This window comes from Pseudophryne corroboree, chromosome 2, assembly GCF_028390025.1.
Source record: "Pseudophryne corroboree isolate aPseCor3 chromosome 2, aPseCor3.hap2, whole genome shotgun sequence".
NCBI classification, from domain to species: Eukaryota; Metazoa; Chordata; class Amphibia; order Anura; family Myobatrachidae; genus Pseudophryne; species Pseudophryne corroboree.
Window position 1 is genome coordinate 959047095 of NC_086445.1, and position 22149 is coordinate 959069243.

The 22149-nt window shown below is 44.5% G+C and overlaps 1 protein-coding gene across 14 annotated transcripts in view; it reads right to left on the reverse strand.

Moving 5' to 3' along the window:
- The window catches only part of ROBO2 (roundabout guidance receptor 2), a 1589073-nt gene that overhangs the window by 207322 nt on the left and 1359602 nt on the right, over positions 1–22149 (reverse strand). The gene's annotated exons all lie outside the window — the stretch shown is intronic.

Sequence of the window (22149 nt, forward strand, 5' to 3'; positions counted from 1 at the left end):
TTGAGGCAATAAAATTAGTCCTGCATGTGCTTTCAGTATTATCCTATTATTAATAATATCACTTTGTTCTGTGCGGTATGGCAACATGACAAATGAATGTGATCAGTTTTCAATATCTGACACATAGTATGCGGTGTCTGACACCGTCAGAGGAACATTGTTATGCTTTTCTGGCTTTCCAATCTATTTAATCATCACTGTGCTCTGATAAAACCTTTTAGCTAAAAAGATCACATTAGTTTTACCGCGCTTGATGGAGCTTCGGGGAAAAATCAACATAATTCATATGTTCTCGATGCAGACTTAAGTCAACTTGCGGACGTCTGGTTGTAGTGGAACTACAAATCCCAGCATGCTAACAGGGTTACTTAGCGCTCTATATAGGGGGAGATGTATCAAACCTTGGAGAGAGATAGAATGGAGAGATAAAGTTCCAACCAATAAGACCCTAACGGCATTTTTACAATTTTTCATGACAGTTAGTAGATGATTGGTTGGCACTTTGTCTCTCTTCTCTTTATCTCTCTCCAATGCTGGATGCGTCTAAAATATTTCATATTTTAAAGGTCAAAATGTTATTCTGTGCACAAAAGTGTGTTCTATATATATATATATATATATATATATATATACACACACACACATATATATATATATATATATATATATATATATATAGTGGGGAGGCCAATGAGAGACCACCACAATCCATTTCTGGCTTTTCATTGGTCCTTTTAAACCCCTTTCACATCGCCAAAATAACCCGGGTCAAGCAACCCAGCATTTCAACCCAAGATTAAAGCAGGGTTAAACACAGGTCGGACCCAGGTCGATGTGCAGTGTTATACCGCTTTCACAATGCAAAAATATCCCGGGTTATCGAGCAACCCGGCATTTCAACCAAGGTTAAAAGTAGAGATGAGCGGGTTCGGTTTTTTCTCGGTCCTCAAAACGGCATCTTATTGGCTATCCAAAACAAGACACATCAGTGAGCCAATAAGATGCCATTTTGAGAACCGAGTAAATACGAGTAAAACCGAACCCGCTCATCTCTAGTTAAAAGAAGGGTCGTTTGTACAGTGTGAAAGCCTCTGACCCGGAATATTCAACCCAGGTCTCAGAAAAAGGTTCTGATTGGCTGTTTATGTGTCTGCTCAGAGCAGTCCCCAGCCCCGCCTTTTTTTTCCTTTGAAACCTCATCAGTGTGAGCCAAAAAAGTCCATTTTTAAATCACATCACAGTATTTAACATGGGTGACCCAGGTTCAGTGGGAAAGGCACCAACCTGGGAATAACCCAGGAATAACCAAGGTCGAAACTGCAATGTGAAAGGGTCTGCGCCTGCTCAGACCTGGGTTCAAAAGCCAGGTCCGACCTGTATTTGCGATCTGAAAGCGGTATAAAAGGGTCTGACCCGGGACTCAAAATAAGGCACTGATTGGATGTTCCTGTGTCTCCTTTTGTTTCCTTTTGATACCTCATCTTTGTGAGTCAGAAAAAGTAAATTTTAAATGACATCTATAGTGTTTACATGGGTGACCCGGGTTGAGTGTGAAAGGGCCAACCTGGGAATAACCCGGACCCGGTTTTGTGATGTGAAAGCGATATTACTCACACTCCTGTCATAGGCCAGAGTTCAAGAACAAAAACTGCATGGAGCAGCACTCGTGTTCTAAGTAGAGGGGGTGGGGGTTACGCTTTATTCTATCCCGGGATACTAATACATTTTAAAATGTGTCAGTATACAGTATCAGTATATTATCTATAACTATATAAGACCATATAAGAAAAATGTATTTTATTCAATTGTACTAAGCTACAATATACAGTATTTAAGAACGTTGCCACTCAGGGGTTAGCAGTAGCAGATTTAAACAAGATTTACCCACGTGCAATATTCGAGCACTTGTATTTCCCACCCAGCCCCCAACATATACAGTATATTAAGCGTTCTACACACCCACACAGTGAAATTTCCATAATAGCCAGTATCTGCTTCTAGGTTACTTGTTATAAACCCAGTCCTCAGTTATTCTCCTACTAATCAGAGCCAAGCTTGCCGCAATGTGTGTTAATGGGACAGCTGTAAGCGCATCTTACAATGATAGGATAGGAGCTATTGTCCTCCCAGCAGGGCGGAGCACCTTGTAGAATGCAGAAAGAGCAACAACCAGTCAGTGCAGTAGGGTTTACGAGTGTAATGGGTATAAGGGTGTAATGTCCTACAGTGTCTACCAGTGTAACATTCTGCAATCTATATTGGTGTAATGTCCTACAATTTAAAAGTATGTAATGTTCTGGAAACTGTATGGGTTTAATAGTATGGAATGTATATGGGTGCATTGTCCTGACCTCTACATGGGTGTAATGTTCTACAATTTATATGGGTGCAATGGCCTTAAATCTATACGGGTATAAGAGTATGAAATCTACAGTATATGAGTGTAAATGCCTGCAAGCTATATGGGTGTAATGTTCTAAAATCTATATGGGAGTAATGTTCTGCAATCTATATGGCTGTAATGTAATAAAATCTATATGGGAGTAATGTTCTGCAATCTATATGGCTGTAACGGTCTGGAATCTATATGTGTGCAATGGAATGCAATCAATATGGGTGTAATTGCCTGCAATCTATACAGGTGTAATGGTCTGGAATCTATAGACATTGTGCAGCAAGAGGATTCAGTTTATATATAGGGTCACATAGCTGTTCAAGGGAATGCAGGGTCCTACTCATTCTGCCAGACTCTGTGGAGTCCCAGACGTCAAGGAACTATAAGTCTGAGTATGCTCGGTTAGTAATATAAAGTAGAATTGCTTTAACATTTATATAGCAATAAAGGTTTGTTTTGTACTGTAGTACTGTATGGGTTAGTCTTACATTACACTCTGAAATATATTTGACTCGCTTTGCATTTAGCTGTTGCACGCGTTTCTCTGGAGAAACATGGCCTTACGTGTTCCCTGCGGAGCTTTCAAGACATGAGAGGGGCCTGTATGCAGCAGACCCCTCACTGCACAGTGCAGCTCCCCCTTATCTGTGGAGGTGCTAGGTTTCATGTGTCCCCGCGCTGTGCCCCCATACTAGCATCCGCTATGCCATCTTTCCTGCGATATATTCAGAAAGATGGCATAAGCACAGAAGAGCAAAGACAGCGCTATCTTTCTGAATACACTGCTGGAAAGATGGTGCCACAGTACCAAGTATGGGGGAGGGGGCACATCTTGACCCATAGGCACATGGTCACTGTACATCTTGCATTCATTAAAGATACGTTCTGCTTCCTAGTGTTTTTTGTCCTACTTGAACTTCTCAGGCCTCCCACAACCACACAGTGGCAAAACATATACTAATAATCAAACGTAACCACTCCTGCAATACTATAATTCATATCCGGTTGAAACCACTTGAATAAGCAAACTAATTTGAACGTCTTAACCAGTGACTTCAGGATTGAGATTCAATACAAAATACTCTTTAAGTCATCACTGGAACAGTTTTACCGTATAACATACACAACGATAACAATGACTTCAACTTTGGGGAGACAACCTGCGGCCTGAGCACTGGGACTAATTTAAGCCAAAGCAAGTGATGCAAAGTTGAACCTGAAAGACCTCTAACTACAACACATCACTAAGAGCCGACCAAGGAGATGGAAGTCCATGACACTGGATGGATAGACAGTGATGTAAATACTAAAGAAAGTAAATAAATAACAACTCAAGGGATCTAATTTATTAGCTGGTCCCAGAAAGAGATTGGGGAATCAAGGTAGATAACTCAATAAGAGCATCAGCTCGGAGAGGAATAGTAGGGAAAGGCCAGCTGGATGCAGGAGGATAACTCACAAAGGGCTTTACTGCTGAAGTAGAAGAAGAAGATCTTATGATTCAGCGCCGTCGTCTTCCAATGAAATTCTACCCAGGAAAATAAGAGGAATGGCCACAAAATATAAAATATGGCATCTAATAATAACAACAGGCTAAACAAACAGCTTTCCTTATCTAGAGATCAGGTCCACCGAGGAAAGACACAATTGAGTTCCATGATGCCCCATTAAATATTAAATTTTACTGTGCTGCATTATATTTATAAAAAAGGATATCTATTCACAGTCATACGGGGAAGGGAGGAACAGAGGGGGAAGTGGTGAAGTGATATAAAATATAAAGTATTCTCATATATGAAATTACATGTTTATTTTTTGCTAATGTCTGATGGGTATTTTATCTGTGGCACATTATTACAGAGAATACGCCACACTACTGTCTGTGAGTGAGTGATACGTGTGCCCGGTGTACTCTGTATGTATATACACAATGCACTAGGGCACAATGGGAGGCAATAATAAGCAGACGAGAAAGGGTTCAAATAGTTTTTTACCGGATACATCATAAATAGTGATTTATAAAGCCAACTATTCTAGTGACTGCAATGTATGTGTACCATGTATACCACAACTGTATATGTACTTATACATAAATATTACCAAACGCTCGAATGTATACCATGTACTGTACTACCGTGCCATACATGGCAGGATATAGCAAAGGTGTATGTGGACACATCTGTATATCATATTTGTATATGTACAGATAAATAATACAAAACACGTAGAATATATATAAATATATATATATATATATATATATATATATATATATGGAAAAAATCAGGAGAATGCGCCCATAGTGCAGATAAATTTATTTCACACATAAATTAAAAACAGGACATTCCATGGATTATAAAAGACTCGTACCATAAAGGACCCACTCTTTGGGCCAGTTAAAACACATGAAACAATCCACCAGGCTATCCACCAAACCTGCTGCAGTCAAAGACCGGACCATGCACCGCGCCGGTAGAAGCCGAACTCGTCAGGTCACTCACAGTGAAGCAGACGGGATGTGTAAGCCGGGTGGGAAAAGACGCACGTCTGGCAAGCCCCGCCTCTACGCGTTTCGTAGTTACTTCGTCAGGAGGCTGGCTTGTCAGACGTAATGGGAGCTATATATATCACAGCAAGATATTTTACAAGCTGTATCCACTATAGCTCCCATTACGTCTGACAAGCCAGCCTCCTGACGAAGTAACTACGAAATGCGTAGAGGCGGGGCTTGCCAGACGTGCGTCTTTTCCCACCCGGCTTACACATCCCGGCTGCTTCACTGTGAGTGACCTGACGAGTTCGGCTTCTACCGGCGCGGTGCATGGTCCGGTCTTTGACTGCAGCAGGTTTGGTGGATAGCCTGGTGGATTGTTTCATGTGTTTTAACTGGCCCAAAGAGTGGGTCTTTTATGGTACGAGTCTTTTATAATCCATGGAATGTCCTGTTTTTAATTTATGTGTGAAATAAATGTATCTGCACTATGGGCGCATTCTCCTGATTTTTTCCAGACACAATTTGCTCAAGGAGTTCTGAGCTTCATTTGGAGATTTGCAGCGGTGTTGGTTACACCAGTGCTACAGCCCAGGGATTCACTCACTGTGGACTGACAAACTTTCATTATAGGATCACCAGCGCACCTGTACCTTTTTCTCCAGCAATATATATATATATATATATATATATATATATATAATGCAATACACAGAAATGTACACTGTGTATGTATATCACAGCTGTATACCATCTGTGACAATGGAAATTGTATATCATACTTATATATATGTGCACATGATTAGTCCATGAAAAAATGTCAGGAGGGACAACACGCCCGGACCCCTGAGTGCCAGAGTCTTTGCTTTCACTGTGTGGCGCCATCTAACTGAAGATGTCACTGGCAGGATGGTGCCGCAGAGGAGCAGGGACTGGTTTGCAGGCAGACAAGGTAAGTATAATGATAATCTGGATGCAGGGCGTGCAGTGTATGGCCCCCCTAGACCCAAGCACCCGTGTACAGTGCACACCCTGCACCCAAAGGTCAACACATGAAAAGGTCGATACGAGTTTTCAAAAAAAAATTACATTTTCTTTAACTTTTTCAAACTTTACGATCGACGTGGACTACAATTGGGAACAGTAACCTGTGCTGAGCGCAGCGGCAGCGGAATGGGGCACCGTGCCCGAAGTATGGCGAGCGATGCGAGCCATGTGAGGGGACACTGTGCACTAATTGGGGTTCCCGCTCACTTTACGAAAAATACGACACAAAAAATATATATTAAAAACTCATGTCGACCTTTTTCCATGTCGACCTAATGACCTAGTCACTGTCGACCAATAGTGGTCGACCTAATGACTGTCGACACTATGATCCACACCCATATCACAGATGTATACTACTGATATCTACTTCAAAATACATTAAGGTTCATCACTCTGCTATGGGCATAATCATCAATCAGTCTTCAGACATGAGGGGGGACGCCCAACACAGGGCTAGTACGCCCCGCATGTCAGGCCCGATGCTTTTGTACTTGACAGCGGCGATGCTTTTGTACTTGAAGAGTAGTTCCCAGCCTGCGCGCTGGCAGGGAGCTACTCGTTGCTGCCAGGGTCGCAGTGACTGCGTGTGACGTCACTCAGCCACCGCGGCCCCCCCCCCCCCCCAACGTTCCGGGCACATCTGCGTTGCCCGGACAGCGCCCCCTAAACGGCGGACAAATGCCTCCGGCCTGCCGCCTCCCACCCAGCGACCGCCTCTGGCTATCAATCAGGCAGAGGCGTTCGCAGGGCTAAGACAAAAACGCACAGCAGCAATGAGGTCTGAATTAGCCCCTATATGTATGTGTGTGTGTGTGTATATATATATATATATATATATATATATACATACACCACAGATACTACATAATATTAATGCGCTTGTGTATGGGTTTGGGTGTATAACTGTATATACACACAATATATGTAACTATGCTTTGTTTATTCCCCTAACTGATGTTATTGGGCGGGGAGCCAAAAGGCATAAAACAGCCCTCTGTATAGAATGTGAACAGAGCGATAATTATACAATATGCCGGGTACTAGTGATGAAGCATAATAAATCACATACAGGTATGGGGGACTGAGAACAATGGCTCTCTGTGTGCATAAGTGTTATTGAAACATTGCTGGTTGCACCTCACGCTTTTATATAGCACCAAGACTATAGCCTATATGTTATCTGAAAGTACTTCACTGGGGTTTTTTTTCTGCTTAATGGTTTAACGGACTCAGCCGCCTTTTCAAAGGTGCTTATAAATCCCTTCATTGATGCCATATTCTGCCAATGTGACGGAACCTACGAAAGTTGAACAGCTAGATATGTACGAGCATAAACAACTAGAGTGTGCACCTAATTGGAAGCAGAGAAGATGATAAAACAGTAGTAGTTACAGAGAACAGTAACACAAATGGGGATATTTTCATTGAGAAATCTGGCAGCGATTGCTGTATGAATGCACTCATTGTTGCTGAATGTGATTAATGGCAGTTGTATAATGCTACGCTGGCAGTCCTCACCATGCACACACGCCGTTTCGTTTTTACTTTTTTTTTTTTTTCCGGATATGAAACACTGATGAAAAAATTCAACCCAATCGCAGTTGGCCCCTGGACAACATATGCTATCATCACTGTACCGTGAATTGAGATTGATTGGTTACCAGCTGTGACAAAGTGAGAGAAAGGCCATTTGAAGAAGAAAAAAAACAGAGGAATAAAATAGAAAACTAAATTGCAGAAATGCCATAACCATCTGTTTTTTTTTGCAAACAAAATAAAACATGGAAGAAGTTGTCGCAACAGAAATGCAATATGTTCTTCTGAGCTTTGTGAGTATTTGCGTGGATGGTGTGTTATTTTTGTAACGCCTTCGTAGATTTCTATAGGGTTTTATTTGACACTTCTGATCAGTTCAGAATGACATGTACACCATAAAGACATAAGTGATAAAAAAAAAAAAAAATCAGTGTAATATTCATCACATTGCACATTTATGGGAAATGATGGGGATTGCTGCATGGTGGGAATTGGGCCTTAGGTGATCCTAGCTTTACTCCATCCACACTACACAGCAGAATCATTGGACCATTGTTCCAGTTCTAGGCATATATAATACATTTAGCAATGTGCAAATTAGTTAATAAAGGGCTTTATGTATCAAGGAATGAGAATAGTGTAGTTGTCTACCAGTGGAGAAGTTCCCCATAGCATCCAATTACCTATTATTTTAAAGAATGTACTTGATAAATGCTACCGCAAAGCTGATTGGTTGCTATGGGCAACTTCTCCACTCTTTTCACTGCTTGTTACAACAACCCCAAAGTGAGGAAGCATTAGGCAGAATTCAAAGACTGTATCACCATAACTGCACACCTCTTGTAAATGGCTTCATCTATCATAAAGATTGATTGTCCCCAATTTTTATGGCAAGTCAGTTACGTCAGTCACTTTTGTGTCTAAAGCTGGGTACCCACTAGGCGTTTTTTGAAACTGATATGGACAATAACGACATTTCTGGATGATATTGTCCAGTGTGTACGCATTATTTTGTCAACGATGCGCGCTCCCGCGGGTCGTTGTTGAGGTCTTCTGTCGTCTGTACATGCAGGTCAATTTTGACTATATCATCTGAAAGTGCATGTTTGGGCTGGTGGCAGCATGACATCACTGAAAGATATCGTTAGCCATCTCGTTTGCCCGGGAGTTCAAGGGCAAACATTAACAATATCACTCATGGAGCATATCGTCTAGTGTGTACCCAGCTTAAGCTGTACTCCTGAAAATATAGTGTTAAAAACTTAGGGGTCACCGTACTAACATGGCTACTTTCGTAGCGCTGATATGTACTACAAGGAAGTCGCTTGAGGTGTTACGGTAACTCACTTCTCTGGTGAACTGTGTCCTGCCTGTATCCTATTAGCCTAATGCTGATGCAATAAGGAATTAGTGATGAGCGGGTTCGGATCCTCGGGATCCGAACCCGCCCGAACCTCACCTTTTTTTTCACGGATCCGAGCGACTCGGATCCTCCCGCCTTGCTCGGTTAACCCGAGCGCGCCCGAACGTCATCATCCCACTGACGGATTCTCGCGAGATTCGGATTCTATATAAGGAGCCGCGCGTCGCCGCCATTTTTCACTCGTGCATTGGAAATGATAGTGAGAGGACGTGGCTGGCGTCCTCTCACTTAGTTTCAGGGGGCTGCAAATATCTTTATTCTGGGGACCAGCAGTATTATAGGAGGAGTACAGTGCAGAGTTTTGCTGACCAGTGACCACCAGTATTATACGTTCTCTGCCTGAAAAACGCTCCATATCTGTGCTCAGTGTGCTGCATATATCTGTGCTCACACTGCTTTATTGTGGGGACTGGGGACCACCAGTATATTATATAGGAGGAGTACAGTGCAGAGTTTTGCTGACCAGTGACCACCTGTATTATACGTTGATCTATTACTGGCATATAATTCCACACATTAAAAAATGGAGAACAAAAATGTGGAGGGTAAAATAGGGAAAGATCAAGATCCACTTCCACCTCGTGCTGAAGCTGCTGCCACTAGTCATGGCCGAGACGATGAAATGCCATCAACGTCGTCTGCTAAGGCCGATGCACAATGTCATAGTAGAGAGCATGTAAAATCAAAAAAAATAAAGCTCAGTAAAATGACCCAAAAATCTAAATAAAAATTGTCTGAGGAGAAGCGTAAACTTGCCAATGTGCCATTTACGACACGGAGTGGCAAGGAACGGCTGAGGCCCTGGCCTATGTTCAAAGCTAGTGGTTCAGCTTCACCTGAGGATGGAAGCAGTCATCCTCCTGCTAGAAAACTTAAAAGAGTTAAGATGGCAAAAGCACAGCAAAGAACTGTGCGTTCTTCTAAATCACAAATCCCCAAGGAGAGTCCAATTGTGTCGGTTGCGATGCCTGACCTTCCCAACACTGGACGGGAAGAGGTTGCGCCTTCCACCATTTGCACGTCCCCTGCAATTGCTGGAAGGAGCACCCGCAGTCCAGTTCCTGATAGTCAAATTGAAGATGTCACTGTTGAAGTACACCAGGATGAGGATATGGGTGTTGCTGGCGCTGGGGAGGAAATTGACAAGGAGGATTCTGATGGTGAGGTGGCTTGTTTAAGTCAGGCACCCGGGGAGACACCTGTTGTCCGTGGGACGAATATGGCCATTGACATGCCTGGTCAAAATACAAAAAAAATCACCTCTTCGGTGTGGAATTATTTCAACAGAAATGCGGACAACTGGTGTCTAGCCGTGTGTCGCCTTTGTCAAGCTGTAATAAGTAAGGGTAAGGACGTTAACCACCTAGGAACATCCTCCCTTATACGTCACCTGGACCGCATTCATCAGAAGTCAGTGACAAGTTAAAAAACTTTGGATGACAGCGGAAGCAGTCCACTGACCACTAAATCCCTTCCTCTTGTAACCAAGCTCCTGCAAACCACACCACCAACTCCCTCAGTGTCAATTTACTCCTTACACAGGAAAGCCAATAGTCCTGCAGGCCATGTCACTGGCAAGTCTGACGAGTCCTCTCCTGCCAGGGATTCCTCCGATGCATCCTTGAGTGTAACGCCTACTGCTGCTGGCGCTGCTGTTGTTGCTGCTGGGAGTCGATCGTCATCCCAGAGGGGAAGTCGGAAGACCACTTGTACTACTTCCAGTAAGCAATTGACTGTCCAACAGTCCTTTGCGAGGAAGATGAAATATCACAGCAGTCATCCTGCTGCAAAGCGGATAACTCAGGCCTTGGCAGCCTGGGCGGTGAGAAACGTGTGTCCGGTATCCACCGTTAATTCACAGGCAACTAGAGACTTGATTGAGGTACTGTGTCCCAGGTACCAAATACCATCTAGGTTCCATTTCTCTAGGCAAGCGATACCGAAAATGTACACAGACGTCAGAAAAAGAGTCACCAGTGTCCTAAAAAATGCAGTTGTACCCAATGTCCACTTAACCACGGACATGTGGACAAGTGGAGCAGGGCAGACTCAGGACTATATGACTGTGACAGCCCACTGGGTAGATGTATTGCCTCCCGCAGCAAGAACAGCAGCGGTGGCACCAGTAGCAGCATCTCGCAAACGCTAAATCGTTCCTAGGCAGGCTACGCTTTGTATCACCGCTTTTCAGAAGAGGCACACAGCTGACAACCTCTTATGGAAACTGAGGAACATCATCGCAGAATGGCTTACCCCAATTGGACTCTCCTGGGGATTTGTGACATCGGACAACGCCACCAATATTGTGCGTGCATTACATCTGGGCAAATTCCAGCACGTCCCATGTTTTGCACATACATTGAATTTGGTGGTGCAGAATTATTTAAAAAATGACAGGGGCGTGCAAGAGATGCTGTCGGTGGCCCGAAGAATTGCGGGCCACTTTCGGCATTCAGCCACTGCGTGCCGAAGACTAGAGCACCAGCAAACAGTCCTGAACCTGCCCTGCCATCATCTGAAGCAAGAGGTGGTAACGAGGTGGAATTCAACCCTCTATACGCTTCAGAGGATGGAGGAGCAGCAAAAGGCCATTCAAGCCTATACATCTGCCTACGATATAGGCAAAGGAGGGGGAATGCACCTGACTCAAGCGCAGTGGAGAATGATTTCAACGTTGTGCAAGGTTCTGCAACCCTTTGAACTTGCCACACGTGAAGTCAGTTCAGACACTGCCAGCCTGAGTCAGGTCATTCCCCTCATCAGGCTTTTGCAGAAGAAGCTGGAGACATTGAAGGAGAAGCTAAAACAGAGCGATTCCGCTAGGCATGTGGGACTTGTGGATGGAGCCCTTAATTCGCTTAACCAGGATTCATGGGTGGTCAATCTGTTGAAATCAGAGCACTACATTTTGCCCACCGTGCTCGATCCTAGATTTAAAACCTACGTTGTATCTCTCTTTCCGGCAGACACAAGTCTGCAGGGGTTCAAAGACCTGCTGGTGAGAAAATTGTCAAGTCAAGCGGAACGTGACCCGTCAACAGCTCCTCCTTCACAACTGGGGGTGCGAGGAAAAGGCTAAGAATTCCGAGCCCACCCGCTGGCGGTGATGCAGGGCAGTCTGGAGCGAGTGCTGACATCTGGTCCGGACTGAAGGACCTGCCAACGATTACTGACATGTCGTCTACTGTCACTGCATATGATTCTGTCACCATTGAAAGAATGGTGGAGGATTATATGAGTGACCGCATCCAAGTAGGCACGTCAGACAGTCCGTACGTATACTGGCAGGAAAAAGAGGCAATTTGGAGGCCCTTGCAGAAACTGGCTTTATTTTACCTAAATTGCCCCCCCTCCAGTGTGTACTCCGAAAGAGTGTTTAGTGCAGCCGCTCACCTTGTCAGCAATCGGTGTACGAGGTTACTTCCAGAAAATGTGGAGAAGATGATGTTCATCAAAATGAATTATAATCAATTCCTGCGTGGAGACATTCACCAGCAATTGTCTCCAGAAAGTACACAGGGACCTGAGATGGTGGATTCCAGTGGGGACGAATTAATAATCTGTGAGGAGGGGGATGTACACAGTGAAAGGGGTGAGGAATCGGACGATGAGGAGGAGGTGGACATCTTGCCTCTGTAGAGCCAGTTTGTGCAAGGAGAGATTGATTGCTTCTTTTTTGGTGGGGGCCCAAACCAACCCGTCATTTCAGTCATAGTCGTGTTGTAGACCCTATGGCTGAAATGATGGGTTTGTTAAAGTGTGTATGTCCTGTTTATACAACATAAGGGTGGGTGGGAGGGCCCAAGGACAATTCCATCTTGCACCTCTTTTTTCTTTCATTTTTCTTTGCATCATGTGCTGTTTGGGGACTATTTTTTTGAAGTGCCATCCTGCCTAACACTGCAGTGCCACTCCTAGATGGGCCAGGTGTTTGTGTCGGCCACTTGTGTCGCTTAGCTTAGTCATCCAGCTACCTCGGTGCAAATTTTAGGACTAAAAATAATATTGTGAGGTGTGAGGTGTTCAGAATAGACTGAAAATGAGTGGAAATTATGGTTATTGAGGTTAATAATACTATGGGATCAAAATGACCCCCAAATTCTATGATTTAAGCTGTTTTTGAGGGGTTTTTGTAAAAAAAAAACAGAATCCAAAACACAACCGAATCCGACAAAAAATTTTCAGAGAGGTTTTGCCAAAACGCGTCCGAATCCAAAACACGGCCGCGGAACCGAATCCAAAACCAAAACACAAAACCCGAAAAATGTCCGGTGCACATCACTATAAGGAATAGGTTCGCGTGGGCACCATGCCCAAGTGTGAGATCCTTAGATGGCGGTATGTGTTAGTTGGATGGCGGTATGTGTTAGTTGGCAAGCAATGAAAAGTCTACATTTGTGTTGCTTAGTAAGTGCCCATGACACTTTGTAGCCGTGACTGGCCACTGCAGCGGTGTTGTTAAGAGAAGATGACGGCACTGCTGGAGAAATCTCTGAGAAAAAGGGATTACCACTGCTTCATATATTTACCCCCAAACTTCTTAGCAACAATCTGTTGTGCAGGGTTGCACTGAACCGTAAATTCTCATTACAGCTCTTCAAAGATTATTTCTCATTAGAAATCAAGATTCAGAACATTTTACCAGCTTGTATGTGTCAGCCCCTCAGTCTTTAGCGTGCAGAGTGATTGGTTGTTATCAGTCCCCGCTGTGCGAGGATATACACAGAAGTGGACAGGTCCTTCTATGAATCGTGTCATTGTGATTCATAACCAGCTGCACAATGAGGCAAATGACATCCTTAAACTTACTTCCTCTGTGGGATCTCCCGAGAAGGAAAGTCCAAAAAGCAGCCAGGTATGGAGAAAAATTATATGGGAGTGTCTACAATAGTTACCAATTCTGTGTGTGCTGCCATTTTGGGAGGTGGAGGGAGGTGTGAAGGCAAAGACTAAGAATGTCTTAATGGTTATATTGGGTGGTTGGCTTGTTGTGATCCACCTCTTTGTTTCCTGAATTTCCCTCCCACCCCTAATTTGGTAAGAAAAAAAATGGCAGTCCAGTAGCTGTATTGCTGCACTGGTGAGGTGCGCTCTAATCAGCATTCTGGGTAGGCTGATTTCACCAAACTGGGGTTAGCAGCTCCATCTGCTGGGTGAGGCTTTGTGTGTTATTGGTATGGCAGTTGGAGACCTCTCACTTCTCTGCCATTGTTAATAGGGCATTTGGCCCATGCAGATGTTGTTCAAAGTGAACTTGCGTTAAGTCAAGTGGCTCCACCGATTAGCTGGTTCTTTCTTCCTCCACCATACTATTTTATATACATACTAAAGCTGGCCTATTTCCACTTCACTTATGTCTCGTATCACTATTTATATTTATAATATATTTTGTTTATATAACGTTTAGGTCTCATGGTTATTCATTATTATTTTTCTATAAAAGAAGTTCAGTTTTCTGTGATACCGCACAAACTAAACATTAACATTGTTACTCATTAAACAAGTGTGGTATAATATTATAGAATATGTAGTACACAGATGGACCATACTAAACGCAATTAGAGAAGCTGACCCAGTGGTCAAACTGGCGTTAAAAGTAGTGGAATTAAACTGTACGAAATTGACTTTACTAAGTACAGACTTTTGAACAAAATATCCCTCTGACCTAATTATATTTGCTTTGCTCAACAAAGTACAGTATACACAAGCTAAATTGTTTCTAAAATAAATTGTGTTTCAGTATAATGTTTTTCTGATTGATTTTTAGCTTAAAGAAAATGAAAAATTCTACCCAATATCCTCTCCTTATAATGTATGGTACACATTTCTATCATCGCAGATTAGCTGCAAAATAACTGGAGCAGCTTTAAATCCGACTCCGCAGAAGAACAATGACATTACTTTCATTCCCTGCTTACCTTAGCTGTGTAGGAAGGCTTTACCCTTGTGTGCACTTAGCTCTATCCAGCACTTGTACCTCTGTAACATTCTTGTGCTGTATTGATGCTAAAAATCTTCATTTGTTTTAACATTCTGTCACAAGAGACTAAGTTCAAGAACCGGTCAAGGAGCTGCACACTGGGCAACTCCATACATACAGTATAATAACTATGTATATGAAACGCGTAGCAATGTATTTGTGATTGATACTGTATGTGTGTAGTGTTTGTATTCCTGTTACCATAGGATTGTGCTGCATAGATTGCTGTCCTTCTTTCTGACACTCCCTATTAGAGTCGCCACTGGAGCTCTCTTTGTCCTTCGGAGGTGTAAGGATGAGATTTGTCTGGACTAGGGAGTAGACCTTGTATACAAAGTTTTTCTGGATTCAGGGGACTTTGTGCCCAGAATTGTCATATATATAACAATGCTTCCCAGCTGGCACAATGTGTATAAAGGCATTGCTACCCTCTGGGTCCTGGAAGTTAGGTCAACATGCAAACAGCTGTTTTGGATCTGACCCCCATCAGTAAGCTTTTATGGTTTTCCCAAAGTTCCTCAACCCTCAGCCCACTGATTTAAGATTATCCCATCTTCCTTAACTTTAATTATTTTTCTCTTTGGTTAAACAGAACAACATTCCCCTCTGTAGTAATTGGGATGATTTAACCCATTAGGTACAACTTTTCAAAGTGATGGGGGGGGCTTCCATATGACTGAAACATGACAAGCTAAGACAAGGACTGTGGCAGCACAAGTAGTATTTGGAGGTTCTCAGGCAACCACAGATCTCTTAAATGTGTCATACCATGGAGGGCTCTGCAAATGAATCCTCACTGCAAGTGGATTCGCTAAAGTGCCTTGGCGTGCATGCAGTGGGACCGTGACGCATGCACAATTGAACGATAATCGCTCAGTTGCGTGAACATCAGCATTGTTTTGAAAATCAGAATTAGCCACAGTCTTTCATTCAAAGGGCTAATTTAAGCTCTACTGTATGTATAACTCTAAATGTTACTTATCCTAAACTCTTCCTCCACCTCTCTTACTGTATTTCATTCCCATTGTGCCTCGTCCTCTTGTTACCCAATTTCCTCCTGTGGTCCCTTTCCATTAAAAACAAGAGAGCTGACTGCTGTCCTTTACTCATTCTCCCATTTACCTCATTTACATGTACAACACTCTACTGCAGTGTTTCTCAAACTGTGTGCCGTGGCACCCTGGGGTGCCTCAGGACACTTGCAGGGGTGCCTTGGACTGGTGGTCAAGGATCAATTCAAATTATTTAATGGTCAATGTAATAGGCAAAACCAGTGCTGGTGGCTGCCAATCATAATATATGTGGAAGCAAATTCCGTTCCTCAACACACAACTGAACCTTAGGATGACATATAAACACGATTCACTTAATTTTATATTTCTTTCTAAATTTCTCAATAAGAAACTTTGGGGCCAGGGGTGCTGTGAAAATAATTCTGATACTCTTGGGGGCCGTGATTCAAAAAAGTTTGGGATCCATTGCTCTAGTGGTTTATTATCTAACTAATTCAGATCTGATCGTAGATGTGCTAAATTTTGCACATCTATGATCATTTACTCTGACATGCGGGTGATGCCCAGCACAGGGCTTTTCCACCCTGCATGTCAGGCCCTGCCGCACCCCCACTTCCCCCGCACAGGTGCAAAAGCATCGCACGGCGGCAATGCTTTTACACCTGGCGAGTAGCTCCTTGTCAGCACAGCTCCTGCGCGCTGGCAGACCACTTCTTGCGGCATCCCGGTCGCAGTGGCTGCGTGTGACATCACGCAGCTGCTGTGGCCCACCCCCCCAGTGGTCCAGACATGCCTGCATTGTCCAGACTGCGCCCCAACAATGGCGTTCTAATTAGAGATGTGCACTTGAAATTTTTCGGGTTTTGTGTTTTGGTTTTGGGTTCGGTTCCGCGGCCGTGTTTTGGGTTCGACCGCGTTTTGGCAAAACCTCACCGAATTTTTTTTGTCGGATTCGGGTGTGTTTTGGATTCGGGTGTTTTTTTCAAAAAACACTAAAAAACAGCTTAAATCATAGAATTTGGGGGTCATTTTGATCCCAAAGTATTATTAACCTCAAAAACCATAATTTCCACTCATTTTCAGTCTATTCTGAACACCTCACAATATTATTTTTAGTCCTAAAATTTGCACCGAGGTCGCTGGATGACTAAGCTAAGCGACCCTAGTGGCCGACACAAACACCTGGCCCATCTAGGAGTGGCACTGCAGTGTCACGCAGGATGGCCCTTCCAAAAAACACTCCCCAAACAGCACATGACGCAAAGAAAAAAAGAGGCGCAATGAGGTAGCTGTGTGAGTAAGATAAGGGACCCTAGTGGCCGACACAAACACCTGGCCCATCTAGGAGTGGCACTGCAGTGTCACGCAGGATGGCCCTTCCAAAAAACACTCCCCAAACAGCACATGACGCAAAGAAAAAAAGAGGCGCAATGAGGTAGCTGTGTGAGTAAGATAAGCGACCCTAGTGGCCGACACAAACACCTGGCCCATCTAGGAGTGGCACTGCAGTGTCACGCAGGATGGCCCTTCCAAAAAACACTCCCCAAACAGCACATGACGCAAAGAAAAAAAGAGGCGCAATGAGGTAGCTGTGTGAGTAAGATAAGCGACCCTAGTGGCCGACACAAACACCTGGCCAATCTAGGAGTGGCACTGCAGTGTCACGCAGGATGGCCCTTCCAAAAAACACTCCCCAAACAGCACATGACGCAAAGAAAAAAAGAGGCGCAATGAGGTAGCTGTGTGAGTAAGATAAGCGACCCTAGTGGCCGACACAAACACCTGGCCCATCTAGGAGTGGCACTGCAGTGTCACGCAGGATGGCCCTTCCAAAAAACACTCCCCAAACAGCACATGACGCAAAGAAAAAAAGAGGCGCAATGAGGTAGCTGTGTGAGTAAGATAAGCGACCCTAGTGGCCGACACAAACACCTGGCCCATCTAGGAGTGGCACTGCAGTGTCACGCAGGATGGCCCTTCCAAAAAACACTCCCCAAACAGCACATGACGCAAAGAAAAAAAGAGGTGCAATGAGGTAGCTGTGTGAGTAAGATAAGCGACCCTAGTGGCCGATACAAACACCTGGCCCATCTAGGAGTGGCACTGCAGTGTCACGCAGGATGGCCCTTCAAAAAAATACTCCCCAAACAGCACATGACGCAAAGAAAAATTAAAGAAAAAAGAGGTGCAAGATGGAATTGTCCTTGGGCCCTCTCACCCACCCTTATGTTGTATAAACAGGACATGCACACTTTAACCAACCCATCATTTCAGTGACAGGGTCTGCCACACGACTGTGACTGAAATGACGGGTTGGTTTGAACCCCCACCAAAAGAGAAGCAATTAATCTCTCCTTGCACAAACTGGCTCTACAGAGGCAAGATGTCCACCTCATCATCATCCTCCGATATATCACCGTGTACATCCCCCTCCTCACAGATTATCAATTCGTCCCCACTGGAATCCACCATCTCAGCTCCCTGTGTACTTTGTGGAGGCAATTGCTGCTGGTCAATGTCTCCACGGAGGAATTGATTATAATTCATTTTAATGAACATCATCTTCTCCACATTTTCTGGAATTAACCTCGTACGCCGATTGCTGACAAGGTGAGCGGCGGCACTAAACACTCTTTCGGAGTACACACTTGTGGGAGGGCAACTTAGGTAGAATAAAGCCAGTTTGTGCAAGGGCCTCCAAATTGCCTCTTTTTCCTGCCAGTATAAGTACGGACTGTCTGACGTGCCTACTTGGATGCGGTCACTCATATAATCCTCCACCATTCTTTCAATGGGGAGAGAATCATATGCAGTGCCAGTAGACGACATGTCCGTAATCGTTGTCAGGTCCTTCAGTCCGGACCAGATGTCAGCATCAGCAGTCGCTCCAGACTGCCCTGCATCACCGCCAGCGGGTGGGCTCGGAATTCTGAGCCTTTTCCTCGCACCCCCAGTTGCGGGAGAATGTGAAGGAGGAGATGTTGACAGGTCGCGTTCCGCTTGACTTGACAATTTTCTCACCAGCAGGTCTTTGAACCCCAGCAGACTTGTGTGTGCCGGAAAGAGAGATCCAAGGTAGGTTTTAAATCTAGGATCGAGCACGGTGGCCAAAATGTAGTGCTCTGATTTCAACAGATTGACCACCCATGAATCCTTGTTAAGCGAATTAAGGGCTCCATCCACAAGTCCCACATGCCTAGCGGAATCGCTCTGTGTTAGCTCCTCCTTCAATGTCTCCAGCTTCTTCTGCAAGAGCCTGATGAGGGGAATGACCTGACTCAGGCTGGCAGTGTCTGAACTGACTTCACGTGTGGCAAGTTCAAAGGGCAGCAGAACCTTGCACAACGTTGAAATCATTCTCCACTGCGCTTGAGACAGGTGCATTCCACCTCCTATATCGTGCTCAATTGTATAGGCTTGAATGGCCTTTTGCTGCTCCTCCAACCTCTGAAGCATATATAGGGTTGAATTCCACCTCGTTACCACTTCTTGCTTCAGATGATGGCAGGGCAGGTTCAGGCGTTTTTGGTGTTGCTCCAGTCTTCTGTACGTGGTGCCTGTACGCCGAAAGTGTCCCGCAATTCTTCTGGCCACCGACAGCATCTCTTGCACGCCCCTGTCGTTTTTTTAAATAATTCTGCACCACCAAATTCAAGGTATGTGCAAAACATGGGACGTGCTGGAATTTGCCCATATTTAATGCACACACAATATTGCTGGCGTTGTCCGATGCCACAAATCCACAGGAGAGTCCAATTGGGGTAAGCCATTCCACGATGATCTTCCTCAGTTGCCGTAAGAGGTTTTCAGCTGTGTGCGTATTCTGGAAACCGGTGATACAAAGCGTAGCCTGCCTAGGAAAGAGTTGGCGTTTGCGAGATGCTGCTACTGGTGCCGCCGCTGCTGTTCTTGCGGCGGGAGTCCATACATCTACCCAGTGGGCTGTCACAGTCATATAGTCCTGACCCTGCCCTGCTCCACTTGTCCACATGTCCGTGGTTAAGTGGACATTGGGTACAACTGCATTTTTTAGGACACTGGTGAGTCTTTTTCTGACGTCCGTGTACATTCTCGGTATCGCCTGCCTAGAGAAGTGGAACCTAGATGGTATTTGGTAACGGGGGCACACTACCTCAAGAAATTGTCTAGTTCCCTGTGAACTAACGGCGGATACCGGACGCACGTCTAACACCAACATAGTTGTCAAGGCCTCAGTTATCCGCTTTGCAACAGGATGACTGCTGTGATATTTCATCTTCCTCGCAAAGGACTGTTGGACAGTCAATTGCTTGGTGGAAGTAGTAAAAGTGGGCTTACGACTTCCCCTCTGGGATGACCATCGACTCCCAGCAGCAACAACAGCAGCGCCAGCAGCAGTAGGCGTTACACGCAAGGATGCATCGGAGGAATCCCAGGCAGGAGAGGACTCGTCAGAATTGCCAGTGACATGGCCTGCAGGACTATTGGCATTCCTGGGGAAGGAGGAAATTGACACTGAGGGAGTTGGTGGGGTGGTTTGCGTGAGCTTGGTTACAAGAGGAAGGGATTTACTGGTCAGTGGACTGCTTCCGCTGTCGCCCAAAGTTTTTGAACTTGTCACTGACTTATTATGAATGCGCTGCAGGTGACGTATAAGGGAGGATGTTCCGAGGTGGTTAACGTCCTTACCCCTACTTATTACAGCTTGACAAAGGCAACACACGGCTTGACAAATGTTGTCCGCATTTCTGTTGAAATACTTCCACACCGAAGAGCTGATTTTTTTGGTATTTTCACCAGGCATGTCAATGGCCATATTCCTCCCATGGACAACAGGTGTCTCCCCGGGTGCCTGACTTAAACAAACCACCTCACCATCAGAATCCTCCTTGTCAATTTCCTCCCCAGCGCCAGCAACACCCATATCCTCCTCATCCTGGTGTACTTCAACACTGACATCTTCAATCTGACTATCAGGAACTGGACTGCGGGTGCTCCTTCCAGCACTTGCAGGGGGCGTGCAAATGGTGGAAGGCGCATGCTCTTCACGTCCAGTGTTGGGAAGGTCAGGCATCGCAACCGACACAATTGGACTCTCCTTGTGGATTTGGGATTTCGAAGAACGCACAGTTCTTTGCTGTGCTTTTGCCAGCTTGAGTCTTTTCATTTTTCTAGCGAGAGGCTGAGTGCTTCCATCCTCATGTGAAGCTGAACCACTAGCCATGAACATAGGCCAGGGCCTCAGCCGTTCCTTGCCACTCCGTGTGGTAAATGGCATATTGGCAAGTTTACGCTTCTCCTCCGACAATTTTATTTTAGATTTTTGAGTCCTTTTTTTACTGATATTTGGTGTTTTGGATTTTACATGCTCTGTACTATGACATTGGGCATCGGCCTTGGCAGACGACGTTGCTGGCATTTCATCGTCTCGGCCATGACTAGTGGCAGCAGCTTCAGCACGAGGTGGAAGTCGATCTTGATCTTTCCCTATTTTTGGAACCTCAACATTTTTGTTCTCCATATTTTAATAGGCACAACTAAAAGGCACCTCAGGTAAACAATGGAGATGGATGGATACTAGTATACTTATGGATGACGAGCGACTGCCGACACAGAGGTAGCTACAGCCGTGGACTACCGTACTGTGTCTGCTGCTAATATAGACTGGATGATAATGAGATAAAATTTAAATATATATATATATCACACTAGTACTGCAGCCGGACAGGTATATATTATGTAATGACGGACCTGCTGGACACTGTCTGTCAGCACTGCAGACTCCTAAAGTAAGCTACTAGTATCAAGAAGATAGAAAAAAAAAAAAACACGGGTAGGTGGTATACAATTATGGATGGACGAGCGACTGCCGACACAGAGGTAGCTACAGCCGTGGACTACCGTACTGTGTCTGCTGCTAATATAGACTGGATGATAATGAGATAAAATTAAAATATATATATATATATCACACTAGTACTGCAGCCGGACAGGTATATATTATGTAATGACGGACCTGCTGGACACTGTCTGTCAGACTCAGCACTGCAGACTCCTAAAGTAAGCTACTAGTATCAAGAAGATAGAAAAAAAAAAAAACCACGGGTAGGTGGTATACAATTATGGATGGACGAGCGACTGCCGACACAGAGGTAGCTACAGCCGTGGACTACCGTACTGTGTCTGCTGCTAATATAGACTGGATGACAATGAGATAAAATTAAAATATATATATATATCACACTAGTACTGCAGCCGGACAGGTATATATTATGTAATGAC